Source organism: Carassius gibelio, chromosome A13 (genome assembly GCF_023724105.1).
Source record: "Carassius gibelio isolate Cgi1373 ecotype wild population from Czech Republic chromosome A13, carGib1.2-hapl.c, whole genome shotgun sequence".
NCBI classification, from domain to species: domain Eukaryota; kingdom Metazoa; phylum Chordata; class Actinopteri; order Cypriniformes; family Cyprinidae; genus Carassius; species Carassius gibelio.
Window position 1 is genome coordinate 6,392,550 of NC_068383.1, and position 18,003 is coordinate 6,410,552.

Consider the following 18,003-nt stretch of genomic DNA (forward strand, 5'->3'; position numbering starts at 1 on the left):
ATCATGCTAAAATCATGCTAGCAATATGCTAGTCGCATGCTAATCATGCTAAAATCATGCTAGCAACATGCTAATCATGCTAAAATCATGCTAGCAACATGCTAATCATGCTAAAATCATGCTAGCAACATGCTAATCATGCTAAAATCATGCTAGCAACATGCTAGTCGCATGCTAATCATGCTAAAATCATGCTAGCAACATGCTAATCATGCTAAAATCATGCTAGCAACATGCTAATCATGCTAAAATCATGCTAGCAATATGCTAGTCGCATGCTAATCATGCTAAAATCATGCTAGCAACATGCTAATCATGCTAAAATCATGCTAGCAACATGCTAATCATGCTAAAATCATGCTAGCAACATGCTAATCATGCTAAAATCATGCTAGCAACATGCTAGTCGCATGCTTATCATGCTAAAATCATGCTCATCTATCTATCTAAACATACTATTTACATCAGCAACCACTCAGGGTACCCTAGCAACCGCATAGCAACACCTTAGCAACCACTCCTGGGGACCCTAGATCTATCTATCTTCTGACTGTGTCTATCTATCTATCTATCTATCTATCTATCTATATATCTATCTATCTATCTTATCTATCTATCTAAACATACTATTTACATCTATCGGAATTTTGCCCGTGATGGCCACACATTATTTGTTATAAAATGATCAACAATGACAAACTCATTTATGCTTAAATATAATTTTATTCAGTTTATGCTCATTTGGATCGCACTTAGTCTGGTACCTCACCCTTAAGAATGACAAACTGGAGTAAAAATCTCCAGAATGACTTACTCTTGGGATCACTGGAACACACAAGCCTTTCCACCACGTCAAGGTGGCGATCCTTGGAAAGGACATTCACTCTCCATTCATTCTTTATCTAACACACTCACACACACACACACACACACACACACACACACACACACACACACACACACACACACACACACACACACCTTCCCTATTTAACACATTCACACACACATGCACACATGGAATACACACAAAATGTGATGTTTATTAATATACACTGAATTAATTTGTATTTGCATTAGCATTATTTCTCAAAATTAGATTTATTACGTAAGTGTTGAATGAGAGATCTATGCAGACTTTTGAATGAGAGATCTATGCAGACTTTTGTATACATGATGTATCTAATCTAAAACACAATACACGGGATCATGATAGCTGTAATATGTCTGTAGAACTCCTGCTCTTACGTTTGAGTGTGAACCACTTACGAAAACAGGATCCAAAACACACAAAATGTGATGTTTATTAATATACACTGAATTAATTTGTATTTGCATTAGCATTATTTCTCAAAATTAGATTTATTATGTCTTGAAATTATAAAATAAATTTACATAAGTGTTGAATGAGAGATCTATGCAGACTTTTGTATACATGATGTATCTAATCTAAAACACAATACACGGGATCATGATAGCTGTAATATGTCTGTAGAACTCCTGCTCTTACGTTTGAGTGTGAACCACTTACGAAAATAGGATCCAAAAGAGTGTTGTTTTCTGTTGTACCGGTGCTGATTAGCTGAGTGTATCCTTTATCTTCAAACAAATTGAGAATAGGTTTGTTGTGAAGAGACAGCTGATCTTCATTAAAGTCTCCACTCACTATAATGGGCTTGAAATCCATGATCTCCAGAGATGTCAAGAGTGCATTTAGGTTTGCCAAAAAGTCTGCTAAATTATAACTGGGTGGTCTGTAGATCACTGCAAGAAGTGCTTGTTTGGGGGCTTTTATCTTCAAAACCAAATATTCCAGGTCAGTAACATTCTGTATGTACATCAGAGGAGAAACTTGAAAGTTGTTCTTCACATAAATTGCCACTCCACCACCTTTCTTATTTGCCAAATGGGTGTAGTTTGTGTAGGATGCATGTCTGTTGCGTTTGTACATGGTGTATCCATCCAGCTGGAGGTATGCAGGAACAGCTGAGCCTGACAGGTGTGTTTCAGTGAGACACAAAACATCAGCCAGTAAAAGTTCATGGTGACATTTCAAATCATCTAAATGACACTCCAGTCCCTCTGTGTTATGATGAATGATTTTAAGAGCAGAATTCATTTTTGAATCTTGTACAATGTGAAGGATGGGTTGAATATTCAGAAAATCTGCTTTTGTCATGTTCTTCAAAGAGGCATTTATTTCTGGATCACAGAAAATTTTATTTTCATCAAAGTCAGTAATGTGCAGTCCGCTGAGTGTTGTTGTTCTGCTGAGTGCAACATATGCCATGCCTGATTCAAATATGCGCTTTAGAGATACAACAGCACAATCTGTTGTCATTCCTTGGACTTTATGGATTGTGCAAGCAAAAGCAAGTTTCATGGGGAATTGCCTTCGAACTGTTCCTTTTTTTTTTAGTGGTTCCTCTGACCTCTCAATATAGACAATATTGTCATTTCCAGCAGGTGCTATGTTGCGATGTTTCTGTCCAGCAGTCAGATTATCTAGATGAAGACCAATTGATTGAATGACAGGAACACCACCTTGAGTTTGAGCTGTTATTTTTGCCACATTGCCAAAAGTTCCATTAACCAGTCCATCTTCTACATCAATATTTCTAGTAAGCATCACACGTGCACCAATAGCAATCTGTAGTGTATCAATTAGATCACGTTTGTCTCCTTTTAATGGAACAGCTTGCCTTTTCATCTCACCTGTTCGTGGATCTTTTTTGTAGTCATGCGCATCGAGGTTAATGATATCTGAAAAGCGCGAGGATATGGCTTCAGTATTATGACTGTCTACCTCTTTATTGGTTGCATAGATGTGTAATGCATCAATAGGACACTCTTCAGGGGATGATCTTATGACTGCTTCTAACATGCACTTGTCTGCATCAGTCAGTTTTTCGTGCTTCTGTTTCACCCTAAGACGATTGAGTAGCTCAGCATATGCAAGATCATCTCTCTGCCTCATTATCTGTGTCAGTGTTATCATTTGAAAATGATCTCTCCAGAAGTCCAACACATGGTCCTCATACACACAGAGTGGTTTTGCTCTTCCAAGTGGTGGCAGCTGGAAAAAATCACCAACAGCGAGTATGGACAATCCACCAAAAGGTTTCTGGTTTCCTTTAATCTGTTGCAGTCTCCAGTTCACATATGCAAACAACTGTTTTGACACCATTGAGATTTCATCAATAATTAAAATATGTGCATTAGAAAGGTCTGCCCTCATTTCATCCAAGCTGTTTCCCAGGCCTTGGTAAGGAGGCTTCAAGCTTCTTGGGAGTTTCAAAAGACAGTGCAGTGTTTTACCTGAGATATTAAAGGCTGCAGTGCCTGTGAAGGCGGTTAAAAGAACAGTAGGCTGTGAAATGTCAGTATGCTCTCTCATGCATGGAAGCCTACGCAGGATTTTGGATGCTTCTGCATAAATAGATTTAATAACGTGTGATTTACCAACTCCGGCTCCTCCATTCAAAAAATACTGAAACGGTTGTGGGCTTTCACCAGAAACACATCTTTTGCACCAGTCTCGCACAGCATAAAATATGGAAGCTTGTGTTTGATTCAAGCTCTGGTACATTCTGCGAATCTGTGCATGATTTAGCTGGGCAGTTTCCATGAGTGGCATAGCTGTGTTACTGACAGAGGTAGATGCTGTGTATTCAGGAACGTCTTCTTGCTCATTCACTTCATTAGGATCAGTGGGTTCACGCTCCATAATGCTCTCCAATCTGATCAGTTCATTTGCAGGTGCCAGTGTAGTCCATGCATCTTCAATTGGCCCATTCTGTTCAAAATCCTCAATTGCTTTTTCTATAGCCTCATTATGTTTTTCATATTTCTTACGGTTTTCATTCACAATGTCGAACACACGCTGCAGTTCATCAGTGCCTGGTAGTTTTACCGAAGCAAATGCATAAAATGATTCATATGTGGTGAATCTTGTGGACTTCAGCTGTTCATCTCTGCGATATGGTAGGTAAAGTTTTAGAAGAGTTCCATAGAATTTTTCTGGATGTTTTTCTTGTGAAAAACGAGCAAATCTAATAACAGCAGGCTTTCCCCTTGTTCTTTTCTGTATGCGTCCCATATTTTTTTGAAGTGGCAAAACATTTTTACCTTTTGTCTGTCCTCCATAAACAATACGGTATTCACTTGCAAATTCTGCCATGCACATGTTCTCAAATTCAGTCCTATTAGGTCTTGCCTTGTACTTGTCTGGCAATCCTGTCATCCACACATTCTCCACATCATCATCCATGGTCTGTAAGTACCTCATTGGTAAACTCATCTTTACAGCATTGTCATCAGTGGGTATGAAAATGACAGAACGTGATGATGATTTCAATTTCAGACTGCATGTGCGAGCGACTGCCTCTTGAGCGCTGACTTCTCTGTTCTTTGAATAGGCATTCATGACCTGTTTCATGCACTCACGGTCAGACAGGTTATCATGGCTTGAGTCTTTTACCACTCTCTTCAGGTAATCACTCATCTCATGTTCAGCTTTTGAAATGTACGAGAGCATGTACATGATACAGCTGTAGGGGTTCAGAATGAACTGTATGTCCATGTTTGCATTCCAAGCTCTTAATAACATTGGATTGTACCCATTAACCCAGCAGTCCTGTGGTTGTCTCTCCATAACTATTAAACTTGATGTAGACAGAGCCTCAATATGTTTCTCATACTCTTCATAAGTCAAGTTTGCTTGATTCAGTAGCTGTGTAATGGTTTCAAAACTCTGACTTGAGTCATTCAGTAGATCCCACACCTTCTGTAGCTGTTCTTTTGCGACGGTGGCATAATCTCTTTCCTCTGATCCATTCTCATCATCAGAATTTTCTGCAGGAGGAGGTCTGGGGCGGGTTATTGTGGTTCGGTTAATGGGTGGTTTAGGAAATCCAAATCTGCAGTGCTTCTTGTTCTTTTTACAGGATTTTGAGTGATTACGGCTGTGCATCTGTACTTCACTTACAATTCTATGCAGTTCTGGGTCTTTGTTTGGATCTGGTAATTTGCATGATATATATTTATCAATGAAATCACAAACATCCTGATCTTCATCATTTTCAAACTCTGGAGCATCTTTCACCCAAAATAAGCAGTGAATGTGTGGAGAACCACGTAACTGAAATTCTACTCTGTAAAAAAAGTCAATTACCTCACCGATAGGCCGTGCGGGTGACATGATTAGATCTCTCATTAAGGCTTCAACGCGTTTTTCAAACATGCGCATGGCTGTGACTGGGTTGCTTCTCAAGATTTCACATTTTTCAGACCAGTCTAATTCATCAAAGTTCACAGTTTCACCTTGCTGTGCTTTAATAGCAGTAATCACTTCAGGCCATCTCATCTCAGCAGCACTAAACGTACAGAAAAATGTGGGAGTGCCCAGCTGTCTCAACATAGCAAATAAGTCACGCATAGTTTTCTCCCAGTATGCTGGAGTCCCTCTTAATGGTTGCATGAAACGTGTTGCCTCTTTATTATTCACAAGCTTTTCTAACTCCTGTTTATCCTGCAGCAGTGAACAGTTTATTCTGCGTCCATCACGGGTCATGGGTTTTGCTTTTCTCAGCTGGATAGACATACTAGATGTTGCCATATGCATTTCAGTGACAAACTGAGCAAAGAAGATGTAGTTTGTGTCTCTTGCACAACGATTGTCAATAGAAAATAGCCTTGTGTTAAAGTATCTGCTGGGGGAAACATGTTTTGCTCTGTCAGGCTCATCAAAGGTATTTTTCCCATCAGGGAACTGAACCGGGAATGACATTGATTCAAGTTTTTTAACTTTGAAAATGCTAACAGGACTATTTTTCGATGCTGGGGCAATGCAAAATATTCCGTCATCATAAGACAACAGCTGCTGACCAAGATCTGGGGGCTGAAGACATGTATCCAAAGCAAGGCCTCTCGATTGCTCTTCTGCAGTATTCTCAGGGTCATCACTTAAATCATTGTGTTGATTCTCATTGCTCTGATCTTCAGTGTTCTCATTTTGACTGCTGCTCTCAACATCCATTTCCTCATCAGGAGCACTGATGTCATTTGTGGACGGTTCATGCTCATTGAACATTTCTTCTTCTGAGAGTGCTGCATTAATGATGATATCTTTATATTCTGAATGCATTTCTTTTAGTTTACTTAAAGCAGACAAGACCTTACGCATGTTCAAAGTCTGGTACTGATAGTGACCTTGGTAGCACAGACGTCTTTTCAACTTCACAGTAAGCAGCTGTGATTCACTTCTGGGCCTTGGTAAACAATTTACTGTTGTTTCCACTTCAGATGCAACAGAAATTACAGCTCCTTTTATAGCTTTCTGTTGGCCTTTAGGAAGTGTTAAAATTTTCGCAAAGGGAATGTACTTTGCAATGACATGTCTTTCTAGAATATTCAAATCACACAGTTCTGAAGGAATGGGAGTGAACTGAAGCATATTAGCTACAGCAATATCTGGCATTGTACCTCTCAAAAGTGTCGTATGGCAGCTGTGACAGATCCATTCTGTTTTCATGTTCTCCAAGGCACATCGATCAGGGCAGTCAGAGCAGATGTGAACATAGTTTCCAGTCAAGCAAAGTGCAGCAACTGTAGGATTTTTTTTATATTTATGCACTACACAATTACGCACTTGATTGGAGAAGAGTGCTCTGGCGCAGCATGTGCAGACATAAGTTGGCCCCTGTTTTATAACATCTCTGAAAACATTTAAGGCTCTTAACATGCCTGGATCTTGTACTATGTCATGCTGGCTATCTTGTACGGTTTCTCTCTGCCGCTGCATCAAATACATTTTTTTGTATTTGTACTTTATCTCTTGTGCACTATGTACTTTGTGAAGTACCTTAAGGGCAGATGTTTTGCATTTAGATTTGAATAAATAATATTCTTTCTGACGAGCCCTGAAATGAGCATCACAGTGATAATGCTGTTTAAAAATTTCCTTTCTTCTTTTATAGAAGTTAGGATCATTTTTGCATCGGTTTGTGTAATGGTCTTTTTGCCTTTGCCTAAAAATTGGATCTTTTAAATATCTGTCAACAAGATTTTGCTTAAGCTGTTCCTTATACTTAACATTGTCCCTGTAATTCTGAATGATATAATTCTTTTGTCTCTCTCTGAACTGTTCCCGATTCCTGTAGTTCTGAATGATATAATTCTTTTGTCTCTCTCTGAACTGTTCCCGATTCCTGTAATTCTGAATGATATAATTCTTTTGTCTCTCTCTGAACTGTTCCCGATTCCTGTAATTCTGAATTATATAATTCTTTTGTCTCTCTCTGAACTGTTCCCGATTCCTGTAATTCTGAATGATATAATTCTTTTGTCTCTCTCTGAACTGTTCATCACTTTTGTAATTTAAGGTTATTTTACACTTTTTATTCTGTCTGTATTTTTCATTATTTTTATAGGTGTTTTTCATTGCTTGTTTGCGTTCTTCTCTATAATTAATATTATTCCTATAGTTGTTCTTCATGGCTTGGCTTTGTCTTTGTCTGTATTCACTACTTGTTTTATAATCATAGACTTCACGTACAGCCTGTTTTTTGTCATAAACACCTTGTCTCTGAACCATTTCTTTATGCCATTTTTTATAGTATAACTTTCTTTTTCGAGTCTTGTTCAGTTTTTCTGTCTGCTTGACTGCGAATTGTGAATTCTGGTGATTTGGAGCTGAAAATGCCAATTGATCCTGTGACAATATGTTATAAGAAAGTTCACTCAATGGTAAATTTTTAGATTTATCTTGATTTTGAGTGACAGTAATTTGAACTTCCATTTTATCTTTATAAAGCAAGTGGGCTTGTTCATCAGTTGATGTGGCTCTGTTAATAGCAGTCTGAGGGAGTTGTTGAACTGGATCTTGGACTTGAACATGTAGGACATCAGTAGACAAGCATTGTTCATCATTTGACAGATCTTTCTTCTCAAATGTGAAAGATGGTTGCACATCAAGTTCAAGGTCACCGCAGTTCGGGGAGACTTCAGTCAAGTGGGCTTGTTCATCAGTTGATGTGGCTCTGTTAACAGCAGTCTCAGAGAGTTGTTGAACTGGATCTTGGACTTGAAAATACTGTTGTGGGGCATCAGCAGATGAGCATTGTTCATCGTTTGACATAGCTCTGTTCTCAAATGAGACGGATGGTTGCACATCATTTTCAAGATCACAGCAGTTCAGGGAGACTTCAGTACGTACACAGCTTTCAGTCATCATGCTAATGAATGATACAGGCAGCAGCTCAAACTCTTCCTGGTCTCTCAAATCAAAACATCCTTGATACAATATTAAAAGCCTGTCCACAAGATCCTGTAATTGATAAAACGTCAGGAATACCGCTGTGCCTGTGCCTTCTTCAACAGGCATTCCATATATTGATCTGCAGTGAGAATCAAAATAACCAAACCTCCCTGATCGATCTCTGAATACAGCGATACATGAGTTTCCACACAACAGCAAAGCATCACTGACATCGGCTCTGAGACACTGCAAAGTATTCTCAAGATTTTCATAGTTGCCTAGTGCAGGTGTATCTCTCAGAAATCCAAACCTCTGGGGATGTTTCAGGATGTTGTAGCAGCGAGTGTTTGTCTCAATTATCTTTGGTAGCTCGTCAAAATTTAAAAAGTTACCCACAAATTTTCCTTTGCTCTGCAGAGCTTGTTTGACACTAGTGTAGACTGCATCACCTTTCTGTAAAATGCTATCTAAATCGAAACTCTGTAGCTCATTTCTTTCACTATGGACTGCTAGGAACATTAAGGAATTACAAGTACACTGACGTCCTCTGGAGTACACATTGTACCTCGCATCGGTCTGACAGTGAGACGCTTTAACAGACAGCACATATGGGTTTTCCTCACTCATACCTGATACAGAGTTGGTACTGTTAGTGGTGCCCAATGAAGATTGTAGCTTTCTGCGCTGTTTCTGAGATTCACTTCTCTTTCCTTTTCTTGGCATGGTGATGTTTCAGTACTGGAATCAAGCAAATGTGTCTGAGTAATGGATAAATATATTGATGTTCACTTATACTTGAAATGGAACACAGATAATGCTTTTATGTAGTTCTACAGAAAAGTTCAATATTTGATATATAACAAGACAACAGTAAATGAATTCATTTGAAGTTAATCAAAAAAAGATTTTGTACTTTAAAATTGTTGATATTCCAACGTTGTGAAATCTGGAAATTTCTTCACTGTTTCTGAATGTGTAGTTCACTATTCTCACCTGGGTTTGATGTTCAAGCTTTTCACAATCAGGTTTTTCACAATCAGGTTTTTCACAATCAGGTTTTTCACAATCAGGTTTTTCACAATCAGGTTTTTCACAATCAGGTTTTTCACAATCAGGTTTTTCACAATCAGGTTTTGGTTTTCAAAGAGTTTTTGGTTTCAAGTATTTTCGGGTGGCTTTATTTTTCAAGATGCGTTAGCAAGCATGCATTTGCGTTTGGGTTCATGCGTTTTGGGTTTTGCGTTTTGGGTAAGATTGCGTTTTGGGTTGCAAGCAAGCGAAGCAGCAAGCAGTGCAGCAGCGTTTGGGGGTTTAGCAGCCAGCAGGTTGTTTTTTGGTTTGGAAGAGAAAGAACAGAATGGGCGAGAGGTAGAGATTGAAGCAAGATAAATGTTTGAGTGAAAAATGGATATAAAGGTATGGATAGGACAGAACAGAACAGGACAGTAAAGGACACACACACAGAAACACACACACACAGAAAAGAACAAGTTAATAACATTCTTATTCAACAGGAATATAAAATTGCACTTAAAAAAAGACTAAGCAGTTAAATAAATTGTAATAATAAAACAATTCTAATATAATAATTTATAAAATGGTTACTTACTGTACAGAGGGGGGCAATGTAATAAAAAATTTATACAAAATGCATATGGCTGAATTAGATTTGTATGAAATTAACTGCATTTATGGTTGATGATTGGGATAGCAATAGCTATTAGATTAGCAATAGCCTAAATTTAAAAATAGTTCTTACATCGATGGAAATAAAGATGTCCAATCTACTGTAGGAAAAAAGACACCAGTTTTGTTCAGATCTCACACAAATCAGGTTGTTCCTTTAAGCTATGACACCTTGTTTTTACTCAACACATTTACATGAACTTTCAAATGCCTCTCAAAATAAACGTTATAATTGTTACTAATGGCTAAATGTGTCATCTCATTATTCTATATACAAACCCGTTTCCAAATAAGTTGGGAGACTGTACAAATTGTGAGTAAAAAAGAAATGGAATAATTTACAAATCTCATAAACTTATATTATTTGATATGTCATCTGTTGTATTCTGAATAAAATACTGAAATTTGAAACTTCCACATCATTGGATTCTGTTTTTATTCACAATTTGAACAGTGTCCCAACTTCTTTGGAATCAGGTTTGTACATTAAAGGCTATGACGTCTATGTAAAGCTACAGAATATGTAGAACTGTACATTTCAAAATAAAGATATGTCTAATTAACATGTTGTGCGTATGTTACTTGCATAGACAGCCAACGCAGCCTCAACCCTATAAATAAATGAAAATAAATAAATATCTACAAGGGCTGATACTGGTACCTGAACGATAGTTACATTTTGACAATTCACATGTTTCTTTGAAGGTTTTTTAATTGAGAGTGTGAAATAAAAAGAACTCTTTTTAAAAAATTTGCTCATTGTAACTTTTTGCCAGTACTGGGTATTTATATATATATATATAGGGGTGGCACGGTTCGGTTTGTTTCACAGTTTTAGAGTCACGGTTTTCCATACAGTTCAGTATGTGCTATGTTTATTGCAAAACGATACTTTCTAATAAATAAAAAAAGAAGAATATTCTATCCAACTACAAGCAACAACACAAATAAATACAATAGAGTAAAGATACAAACAATAAACAGTGATTTTCTTCTTTTTTTTTAGGCAGGTCTAGCATAAGTTTTTAGGTACAGAAATTGAATAAAGTAATAAAATGTAAAACAGCATTGCATTTTGCAGGGAATAAATTAAAGATTATTCTTTATTAAAGTTACAAAAGCTTTTTAATCAAGAGCAGTGAGAGATTTCTTTGTTGTTGCTATTCGATTAATATAAAGACTGTCACTTTAAGAGAATGCACTGATACAGCAGGCCTATGTTCAGCTGGCTATGTCTGCTGTAGGAAACTAACCTAGATGGGCATTTTGACATAATTTTTGTGTGAATTTGTCCATTTAAACACAATACTTCAGAGAGAGCTTAATATTTGTGAGCGTTCTCAGGCGTGGGTTTGCGCGCTTCAGGTGAGCGCATGCAAAAATCTTCTCTCTGCACGTGCGAGCTCGCATCCTGTGGCTCTTGAATGTGTAAACTGTCAAAAGTTTAAATATCTTTAGTTTAAGCACATATTAACGTGTGCTTATTCAGGTCTCATCTGTGCGCATGCACTATCAGCACCCGGATGATGACGGAATAAATGACTGCTCATATTCCAGTATATTTCAATCACATTAAACAAGAGGAAAGTGTTTGTCCAGGGTTGTTTTTTTGTTTTGTTTTTCCTCATCGCTGTTGTAATGTCTGGGATTCCAGAATGCACATCCATCAACAGAAACATATATTAGATCATGAACCCTGTTTGTTTTACGTGCTATTTATAGCAAACCTTATTACAGATTCTTTGTCAGATTTAAGTTGAACCACGGTCCCAGGGCGTGCCGAACCATGTGTGGTCAACCGAACGGTTCAGGTTTTTCTTTGCAGCAAACCGTGCCACCCCATTTAATAAATAAATAAATAAATAAATAAATAAATAAATAAATAAATAAATAAATAAATATATATATATATAATGTATGTGTGTGTGTGTGTGTGAATTACCTTTTATAGAAGGTTCTGAGGACCACTTGGCAGTAGGGAGGACAACACAACCTAAAAAATATAATAAATAACCATTAAGATCTTCTGCACACAAATGTTATTTAATGTTAAGTACTTGCTGACATAGCATAGATGCAAAACCTTATGCTGGGTACACACCAAAAAAAAATTTTCACATCTTATAAGATTTTCAAAATGTGATAGAACACAATTTGAAATTGTTTAACCATTTAGTTCCTGTAGTGTGTGGTGTGCCATGATGTGACAAAGACAGCACACCACAAACGGATTTTCAACCAGAGTCTCAATCTGTCAACTGTGCAAAATCTTGGGAGACTTCAGAATAAGCATAGCGGACGATATGCAGGAAGAAATTGCAATTATAGTGTGTGGAATGATTTTCATAGAAAATTCATGGAAAAAAAGAAAAGATTTTGGGTGAAGTCATGGAGACGGTGGTAACATGGTCTGTATAAGTTACAGATGATTTCACTTTGTGCTGTACCATGACTTCTTCCGTCTTCCATCATCTCGCTTTCTGATTGGATATTGTTTCGTTTCACTTGATTATCTCCAGAGCTTGCACGCGTTTGTCCTCGGGGTTCCCCCAACACATCAGGATTTCTGATCGTAAGTATTAAACATGTTGAATATTTACTATTTGCAATTGGGGTGGCTCCTACATTCTTCTGATCAGGTTTCGGACAGTCTTAACACATCTCACACCAAGGGAAAATCTGATAAGATAATCAATAGAACCATCAAGATAATCAGGACATAGGATTGTCGGAAGGGGGAAAATTGGCCCAAAATCATCCAGATTATTTTTTGGTGTGTACCCAGCATAAGAAGTCAGTTAATGTCAGACAGACAGTTAAAGGATAACTTACCACAGAGGATGCAATGATCTGGCAACCAAAGATGCAGAGACATAACAGATTTACAGACAAGCAAAAGGGAGAAAAAGAAGAGATCACTTATATGATTCAGTAATATGCTAATCTATTACATAGATTTGAGTGTACTGACATGTATTAGAATAACTTATTAAACATAAATTGTTGATCTGAATACATAAATTATTGATTTACCACAAAGTTACAAAATAGCAACAAATTAAGGCAAATGCAATCAAACACATCACAATCTATGTCCATGTTCTTCGTCTCTGTAAATCATTCTGTTGTTATAATATTTGAAACTATGTGAAGGTAGGTTTTTGCAGTGATTAAATGCAAATATGGAGAATCTGTTAGGCTGTCAATCAAATACTTACACAGCAGGAGCAACAGCTTCTTTGCACAAAAGGAAAAGAAAGAAATAGGTCAAATACAGGTGCAGATGGACATGAGCATGAGTTGTGTAAGTGGCATTAAGTTTGTCTTGTAAGTAGCTTTAGTTGCTATTGCAGTAAAAACTTGAGCATTAACACATGATCATTTATTATATTCATACTATCCATTTGCATTGTATTAGAAATATACATAATTCTTATGGAAATACCTGAGATTAATTGAAGAACACAGACAAACCATTGTTGTCAACGGCTGTTTATTGTTTCCATAGTTCATAAGTCAATATCTCTATTTTACCGCGATATGAGAGATTCATGACATCCGTATGAGGCGGTCACTGGACGGGGACCACGGCGCCGTGCCTTTAAAGATCTACACATTATTTTCTATTAGTCTACCCACACCGGCGGCTCCCAGCGACGTCATGTTTTACTTGGTGTAGGCATATGGTTGTTTGAGTTCTAGATTCGGCGCGAATATTCCTAACTTCTGTGGACTTGCTGCGCGAGGGCGCCCTCCGGCGTCGAGTATGAATGAAACAGACATTGATCATGTTTAGCGCTTTAAAATGCTCACATCACCTTGCTTTTTGGTAAACATAATACTACTCTCAAAATAAATGTGAAGTAAACATATAACAATCCATCAATGCTTGTCCAATTAAGCCCACTTTTGAAGTCGAGGGACGTTGTTTAGTCACGGCCATACGGGAGGAAACTTATTTTTTCCCTAAGTTAAGTGTAACGTAAACTGTTACCTTGCGTTATACATCCGGGGCTCATTTCATAGTAAATTTGCCGTTTTGTTACTGCTTATCCATCAAATACCGTACATTGCGCACATCAGTTAATGTTTTTGACAAAATAAAAAAGACAGAAACCGTTACAGAATCTCCTGCAGTTCCCTCACAAGACGAATTATCATAATACTTAACGTAAATTAACATTTTTATTCATGTTTTAGCAGTAACAAAACGTTTAGTACAAATAAATAAAGCTAACCACTTCAAATTCATTGACCCTCACCTATTTTGATAATCTTTAAATGAAAAATTACCTCAGAAATCTTTCAGTACTCACCTGAAGGAAGGACCACTGGACCGGATGAATCCAGGATGATTGACAGCTCATTAGTTATGCAGTTCCAGTGTCTCATTGGCCAGCTGGCTGCTATATTCGTTTTCCATTTAAATACTGAACCCTGATACACTTATAATCAAGTTTAATTAGTAAAAATACATTTAAAAGTCATTAAAAGTAAAAAATACAATAAATAAAAATAAGTTAAAAATGTAATCAAAACGCGCCCGCGCACACACGCGCAGGAGATGCGCGCACCCAGTCAGTTAATAAAAAACGGAAATGTTTCATTAATACATTAGGCATCAACTAGACAAGATAGAAATCAGCAATAAAAAGTGGGGAAATAGGAAATAGGGTAATTTATTGTTAATTTAATAACAATTGCAGGCAAAACTGATTTAATAGTGATTTATTTTAAATTAATTACAAGTTAAAAATATTCATCAAAGCGAGCTCACACACAAAGAGCAGGAGATCCGCCAGAGTCTGTTAAAAACTGTGCAAAGCCTTTTTCCTTTTAAATAAAATTAAAGTTTAAAATATGAAGTACAATACATACAATTAATTCAAAGTTAAAATATTTATTACAATAAATAAAAATAATTACAAGTTAAAAATATTTATCAAAACGCGCACACACAGACAGCGCAGGAGATGCTTATAATATCATAAAATCACAAAGAATATAATATAACAAATAATATAAATAAAATTCCTTATCAGTTAAAGACATTAACACGCACACGCGCGCGCACCCGGAGACACACACAAAGGGTGCGAGCAGCAGGATTCCCGCTTAAAAGACGTGCACAGCCAGTCTTCTTCAGTCCGCAGCAGTTCTCCACCGCTTACCAGAGAAGGCGCTATTGTTCCCCTGCTGAATTATAAGGTGAGACAGAAGATATAACATGTATTGATGAATTTGTGTATTTAGAAAGGTTATTTTACAAATAAATGAATAAATACAAATAATAAAAAAGTCAGAAAAAAGCTCTTTCCATTATCTGACAGGAAATTTCATTTTCTGAGGAAAAATTTTACTTCATTAGAAATTTTATCAATGACTTTCAATATATAAATCAACTAAATGAATAAATAAATAGATTCCTGTAAAATATTAAGTTAAAAAAGAGAGAAGTCCTGTCAGAGTATGAAGTTTAAAAAATGAATCCTGTCAGAGGCTGCTCTTTTTCCTCTTCCTGGCAGGAAATGTAATTCTCTGAGGTAAATTTGTATTTCACAAGCAATGTATTTGCGTGATTAACTTATTAATTGGAAGTTGATTAACATTTCTTGCGATTTAAATATTTATTAATTAAAAAAAAAAAGTTAGGTATTGAAAAAGGGGCCGTCTATAGGGTTATGGCTAAGGCTGAGTTCATTTTCTGAGGTAAAGCGTTACTTCATTAGAAATTTTACTTCATTAGATTGTATTTTTGAATAAATACATTCCTGTGAAATATGAAGTAAAAAAAAAAAAAGATAATTTCACAAATTAATGAAACACTATAAAGAAAATGAAAAAAAAGATATTATGCAAAAGTACAGTAATAGAAATATAGAAAGAAAAATATATAAATAGTAAATTAGTAATTAAATGTTATAAGTAGGCTATATATACAGGTCATGAATGATATTTTCATGTTTTATAAAGTCAATAGAAACATTGTGAAAGTTATAACCATACCTTTTTTGTATTATTCTTAGGATGGCAACCCCCTACAGTCAGCAAGCACCGCTGAAAGTGAAGTGTGTGGGTAGCCGCAGGAGCCAAAAGGCTTTAAATTTTGTCACAAAAGACAATATAATTGATGTTGGCGCATACAAGGTGACCACACTGTCAGCCCTCACTGATGGACAGACATGGTACACCTCAATAAAAAATGGAAGTGACCCAGAGTTTGAAGAGGGTGGGTCATATATCATTAAAAATTATACCCTCACAAAACAATATGGCCGGCAGTGTATTTTTTTAAACCGGGCAAGCAGGAAATTTAAAACCTCCCCATTGGCCATAACCGAGGACGCAGAGAGAGCTGCTAAAGAGGTCCTCTGTCCTCCTTCCCCATTTGTAACCGGGGAAGAACAGGAGATCTTCACAAGACCTGGGTACCTGAGTCTGCGGGGCAATATTGAGAAAGTTAGTGAATTTAAAAGCACAATTGAATATCTAGTACATTATCCTGGTTTACTTAACCTAGAGTACCCTAACACTCTTATTTGAGATACACATTTAGATGAATTAACCTTGATTGGGAATACATAGAAAATATTCAGTGTTGGGGATACCTGAACCAGGGCTGAGATACACTCATCTGTGACACTGGGCTGTTGTTTTCCAGTTGCAAGTGGCCAGGATGACTCGGGCCCAGTATCCCCTCCTGGACCTTTCTTTGAGGTCTGGAACAAAACTCCTGGAGGTAACTTTGTGGAGAGAAGAGGCGTTGATGGACCTGTACGTCGGGGATAAGGTGGAGGTCAGCCACCTAAGGGCAAAAATTCAGCCCAATGGAGGAGGCAAATTTGACTCCTCTAACTATACGACTGTCAAGGTAAACAAATATAAATTTCAAAGGTTATCAAAGACAAGTAAACAGTCATTAATAAAAAATAAGAACAAATAATACAACTGCAAGCATTGAAATCTTGTAAAACATAATCGATGCATTTATACTGTTTATAATAATCTAACTGTAACACTAACCTTAACCCTAAGTGTGGATGTTTTTTTTTTTTTTTCACCAGATCGTTGAGCGCCAGATCCTCGAAGCGGTGCTGACAATTATCGGAGTGTCTGAGGATGATAACAATATGCTCATCCTGTTGGACAGTGAACTTGAAGACTATGCTGTACCAAGCCATTTTTACCATGGCAGTATAAATGACTTGGTACAGCAGCTGCCAATTACACTGAAAGTCCAGCATATTCACAATCGTGTGCTGAAACTTGAGGCCGTGGATACAACTGAGGCTGCAGAATCCCTGGAAACAACAGAGGCCGCAGAATCCCTGGATACAGCTGAGGATGCAGAATCCCTGGAACTTATCGAGGCCGCAGAAGCCCTAGAAGTTGAAAACACTGAGGCTTAAAATGTGTTTTTATCATGATCATCAACTTTTATTTTGATTAGGTTTTGTTTTCGTTCTGATTGTTCTCTATTTCTAAATGTTCTCAGTATTTTACATATTATTAAAGACTATTTGTTTGAATATCATGTTGTATGCTTCTTTGCATTCACCCTATTACATTACAGTTTGTTTTTATTTATGGGGTATTAGAATGTTTTTTTTTTTCATATTGATTTCATTTTACAAAAAAAGATATGTTCTCTGATTGTTTCAGGAAAAGATTCGAAGCATCTGGAATGTTGCAAACAGTGCCATCTTGTGGCAGGTCAAACCCCCAGATGTTTACAGCTCTGTTGTTTTATCAACTAAGCACAAAAAACAGTAATAATAATAATAATAATAATAATAATAATAATAATAATAGTGTTTAAATAAATTAATGAATAAAATCTTTCTGGATAGTGTTGCTGTCAGTGTGTAAACAGGCATAAACAGGCCTACGACCGATCTAAATTATCCAAATTTGATGCCCATTTATTAGCAACATTGCTCAAAAAGTTGCCCCGTGTATTTACTTTCATAGTGTACGCTTTCACTACTTGATTTGGTCGAGAATGAAAGCCCCTAGAATTCAACATTAGAGGCAAAAATGCCTCTATAAAAATATTTATA

The 18,003-nt window shown here is 36.8% G+C and overlaps 1 protein-coding gene and 1 long non-coding RNA gene across 2 annotated transcripts in view; one reads left to right on the plus strand and one right to left on the minus strand.

The window, feature by feature from the left end:
- LOC128025981 (zinc finger matrin-type protein 4-like) overlaps window positions 1-18,003 on the plus strand; it is a 127,566-nt gene that overhangs the window by 23,468 nt on the left and 86,095 nt on the right. The window lies entirely within an intron of this gene.
- Window positions 15,587-17,105, minus strand: LOC128025984 (uncharacterized). Its single transcript, XR_008186311.1, has 3 exons — window positions 16,967-17,105; window positions 16,552-16,715; window positions 15,587-16,381 (listed from the first exon to the last, which is right to left on the minus strand). It is a non-coding gene; the product is annotated as an uncharacterized LOC128025984 (long non-coding RNA).